The 5,342-nt window shown below is 37.8% G+C and overlaps 1 non-coding gene across 1 annotated transcript; it reads right to left on the bottom strand.

Moving 5' to 3' along the window:
- Positions 1-3,019: 3,019 nt before the first annotated feature.
- Positions 3,020-3,182, bottom strand: LOC134329698 (U1 spliceosomal RNA). Its single transcript, XR_010014922.1, has one exon. It is a non-coding gene; the product is annotated as a U1 spliceosomal RNA (small nuclear RNA).
- Between the last annotated feature and the right edge of the window lie 2,160 nt (positions 3,183-5,342).

Below are 5,342 nucleotides of genomic sequence, written 5' to 3' on the forward strand. Positions count from 1 at the left end.
TCACTCATTATAACTCCATTAATACTCACTCACTCATTATTACTCCACTAATACTCACTCACACTCATTATTACTCCAGTAATACTCAACCATACTCATTATTACTCCAGTAATACTCACCCATACTTGTTATTACTGTACTAATACTCAATCATATTTATTATTATTCCACTAATACTCACTCACTCATTATTACTCCACTAATACTTAATCATACTCATTATTACTCTACTAATTAGGGGTGTGCTTTATTGTATCGTTCACGATAATACCGGTATAATTTTTAAAACAATACAAAAAAGCCCATATCGTAATAATAGCGATATTCTGCGTTGTTTACGTAATGACGTCACACAGCTACGCAAATGGCGTACGTTCGTTACGTGGGTCTTTTGGGCACAGCAACGAGTATGGCGGAAAGCGGCTCTGCGGTGGAGGAGCTCGTTCCAAAAACTCCAAGTCCACCATAAATTAATCTTTGGCAACCCAAACCCCAACCATCGCTTTGCCAGCAACTTTTTTGCGGAAGTATTTCTGCACGCAGGTTCACACAGGGACGCAATTCAACAGCGCACCTCCACCAAACAGTTAAGGAATACTCTTAACATTAATGTCAACCACCAACGCAGAAGTAGTACTACTGCTACTTAGTACTACTACTACTGTACTTAGTAGTAATTGTGGCGCGCTACGAGTAAAGGTGCCACCGGGCTCTGCGCGTTCCAGTGTTGCCAGATTGGGCGGATTTTGTTGGGAAACAATTTAATATCAGTTAAATAACACTTCTATTTTAAAGAAAATATTCCATTCTAAAAAGCTCCAGCATTGAAGATGGTTATTAAAAGTAAAGTCAATTTTCAATGCTGATTTGGCTTAATAGTGTTGGTCAGTCTGTATCATATTGTTAAAAGAAAATTAAAATTAGTTTTCCATGCATTCATGCTAGCATGTTCTGGGGTTCAATTGAGTGTCATCATTACACACAAGTTGGCAGCCAAATTATAAAGTATTGCAAAGGAATATCTTTGAAATTCTTCCTCATAATGTTAAGGTTGCTATATAATTTTTTTTTTTTTACTTGTCAGGGAAAATGAAGAGAAAAAAAGCTTAGTAGTATGCGGGTCTTGGTGATGTAATTCTACATGGCACTCACTGCCTGTATAGGTAAATGAGTGAGTGACCACATAAAAAAAGGTATCAGTTTCTGTGCGACCCCTGTGTGAGCAATGGTCTCAGTCTGGCCACCCCTATGGAAATTGTCTGACTCCGCCATTACATTATGTTACATTATTTTTACTGGAAAGACAAAATACATATATTTATAATTCTAAATAAAAACTGAACATTATTTTTTTTTGCAATAGTGTTTTCTCGAAATAAATAAAATATTTTTCTGTGTTTTGTTATATCGCCAAAAATATCATTATTGCAAAAATAACCTGAAATATCGTGATATTATTTTAGGGCCATATCGCCCACCCCTACTACTAATACTCACTCACTCATTATTACTCCAGTAATACTCACCCATACTCATTATTACTCCAGTAATACTCACACATACTCATTATTACTCCACTATACTCACTCATACCCATTATTAATCCAGTAATACTCACCCATAGTGAGTATTGGTAGAGTAATAATGAGTGCGTGAGTATTAGTAGAGCAATAATGAGTATGAGTGAGTATTAGTAGAGTAATAATGAGTGAGTGAGTATTAGTAGAGTAATAATGAGTAAGTGAGTGAGTGAGTATTAGTAGAGTAATAATGAGTATGGGTGAGTATTAGTAGAGTAATAAATAAGGGAATGAGTATTAGTAGAGTAATAATGAGTGCGTGAGTATTAGTAGAGCAATAATGAGTAAGAGTTAGTATTAGTAGAGTAATAATGAGTGAGTGAGTATTAGTAGAGTAATAATGAGTGCATGAGTATTAGTGGAGTAATAATGAGTATGGTTGAGTATTACTGGAGTAGTAATGAGTATGAGTGAATATTAGTGGAGTAATAATGAGTGAGTGAGTATTAATGGAGTTATAATGAGTGAGTGAGTATTAGTGGAGTAATAATGAGTGAGTGAGTATTAGTAGAGTAATTATAAGTATGAGTGAGTATTAGTAGAGTAATAATGAGTATGATTGAGTATTAGTAAAGTAATAATGCGTACGGGCGAGTATTAGTAGAGTAATAATGAGTGAATGAGTATTAGTAGAGTAATAATGAGTGCGTGAGTATTAGTAGAGTAATAATGAGTATGAGTGAGTATTAGTAGAGTAATAATGAGTGAGTGAGTATTAGTAGAGTAATTATGAGTATGATTGAGTATTTGAGTAATAATGAGTATGATTGAGTATTAGTAGAGTAATAATGAGTGAGTGAGTAGTAGTGGAGTAATAATGAGTGAGTGAGTATTAGTGGAGTAATAATGAGTGAGTGAGTATTAGTAGAGTAATTATGAGTGTGAGTAATTATTAGTAAAGTAATAATGAGTGAGTGAGTATTAGTAGAGTTATTATGAGTATGAGTTAGTATTAGTAGAGTAATAATGAGTTTGACTGAGAATTATTAGAGTAATAATGAGTATGGGTGAGTATTAGTAGAGTAATAATAAGTGCGTGAAAGCGAACGCGGTCCCTCATTATCAGATATTAATCAATTAATGCACAATATGTCAACCTTTGTTCTCACTGTTGACCGCTGGTCGAGTCTCTCACCACACCATGCATAACACTGATGTGCAAAGTGATTTCCAAAATAGCAATTCTACAGGAGGAAGCAAAAAAGGTCTTAAATTTGAATGGAAATTCATGTAAAAAATCATTCCAAGTACTTTTGGAGCATTTCTAGTAATGTGTTTATTCTTTTATGCTTTGTTCAAATTGTGCAAAAAATATAAATGTAAATAGAGACACATGATTTTCTTTGGAGAGCATTTGATACACTTCACTAAAAAACAACAAACCAATAGCAAACAATCATCCTGCAGTAATAAACTCTTTCTTTGCTACCACAGAAATCAGGGGAGAACAGAACGCAGTCCCCCACTATCAGAAATTATACAGTCGAGATTCCCACATTTGGGGAATTCGCAGCGGTCAGCACAACCGGAGTGCAATGGCTGAGTCTCGCCCTGGGTGAACCACCTTCTTGACCATGGTCTCGCCCCTGCCAGGTAAGTATGAGGTCCAGAGGCACCGCCGAACAGAGACACCGAATCACCGAGCTCCATGGCAGCCAATTGATTAATTTCTGATAATGAGGGACATCGTTCGCTTTCCCCTGATTTCTGTGGTAGCAAAGAAAGAGCTTGTATATTTAAGCCGACCGTATTCATTTAGTTTCTTGTTCTGAATGATTTTCATTCTGATTCGTTGTTCTTTTGCGTGCAGCTCCGAATGATAGGACGGATTTGTGGTGTTTTTGCGTTGGAACAAAAAGTGGTTGTCCAGAGCTATTTTTGGAAAGGCAGCGTTTACATAAAAAGCTTGTTGATACAAACGTTAAAGAGACCGGTGTTTTAGATCAGCTTCAGCACTGGGCACATAATTAACCGTTTGCACTATTTCTTAGGCTAATTTGACCGTTTCATGATTGAGCTATGTGAAAGGGCATGCTTGTCAGGTGGATTTTGAAAAAAAAACGTAGCACCTGGAGGAAAACCATGCAGACAAAGGGAGAACATGCAAACTCCTCCTGCGGAACTTTTGGAGAATTGTAAAAAAAAAAAAAAAGATCTTGTGACCATGTTGAAAAAAATGTGATGTTGCCTTCTTGTGGCACTTTTAAAGAACTGTAAAAAATTAGTTATGATATGGCAATATGAGATCTTGGTAAAAAAAAAATCTTGTGATGTTGACCTCTTTTGGCAATTTTGGAGAATTGTAAAAAGTCATTTGAAATGTTGATACACTATATTGCCAAAAGTTTTCACTCACCCATCCAAATAATTGAATTCAGGTGTTCCAATCACTTCCATGGCCACAGGTGTATAAAATCAAGCACCTAGGTATCTAGACTGCTTCTACAATCTTTAGTGAAATAATTCTCAGTGAATTCCAGTGTGGTACAGTGATGCCACCTGTGCAACAAGTCCAGTCGTGAAATTTCACCGCTACTAAATATTCCACAATCGACTGTCAGTGCTATTATAACAAAGTGGAAGCGATTGGGAACCACAGCCATGAAGTGTTAGTGCCATGTAAAATAACAGAGCTGAGGCTCATAGTGCACAGAGGTCACCAATTTTCTGCAGAGTCAATTGCTACAGACCTCCAAACTTCATGTGGCCTTCAGATTCGCTCAAGAACAGTGTTTAGAGCTTCATAGAATGCAACCGAGCAGCTGCATCCAAGCCTTACATCACCAAGCATAATGCAATGCGTCATATGCAGTGGTGTAGAGCACACCGCCACTGGACTCTAGAGCAGTGGAGACGTGTTCTCTAGAGTGACGAATCACGCTTCTCTATCTGGCAACCCGATGGACGAGTCTGGGTTTGGCAGTTGCCAGGAGAACGGTACTTGTCTGACTGCATTGTGCCAAGTGTAAAGTTTGGTGGAGGGGGGATTATGGTGTGGGGGTGTTTTTCTGGAGTTGGACTCGGCCCCTTAGTTCCAGTGAAAGGAAATCTTAATGCTTCAGCATACCAAGAGATTGTGGACAATTTCATGCTCCCAACTTTGTGTTCCCAGTTTGGGGACGGTCCCTTCCTGTTCCAACATGACTGTGCACCAGAGATAATGCATAAAGACGTGGACGAGCGAGTTTGGTGTGGAAGAACTCGACTGGCCTTCACAGAGTCCTGACCTCAACTTGATAGAACACCTTTGGGATGAATTAGAGCTGAGACTGCGAGCAAGGCCTTCTCGTCCAACATCAGTATCTGACCTCACAAATGTGCTTCTGAAAGAATGGTCAAAATTCCCATAAACACACTCCTAAACCTTGTGGAAAGCCTTCCTAGAAGAGTTGAAGCTGTTATAGCTGTAGTTATTTAGGCACAGTCTTTTTCAGTCTTTTTAAAGAAAGTAATGAAATCTGTGATCGGTGAACTTAAACTTAAATTATTTTACCCCAACAATACTATTACTAACATTATTATCATATTTAACACCATTTTTTGAGAATTAAAACATAACTATACATTTATACTAGTTATAAAGTAGCAGGTGCTTGCGTCTCCTGAGCTCGTATTTCCACTTGGAGATGCTGAAATGATAACGGAGCGCAAGACATGACGGCAAGGCGAGAAAAGCGTCTATCTGTAGCCCCAGAGTTGACTCCTGAATTTAGACCTTCCCTTTAATTGGAAGCATCCTTCACAGCACAGAGTGTGACTTC

This window comes from Trichomycterus rosablanca, chromosome 15 (assembly GCF_030014385.1).
Source record: "Trichomycterus rosablanca isolate fTriRos1 chromosome 15, fTriRos1.hap1, whole genome shotgun sequence".
Classification (NCBI taxonomy): domain Eukaryota; kingdom Metazoa; phylum Chordata; class Actinopteri; order Siluriformes; family Trichomycteridae; genus Trichomycterus; species Trichomycterus rosablanca.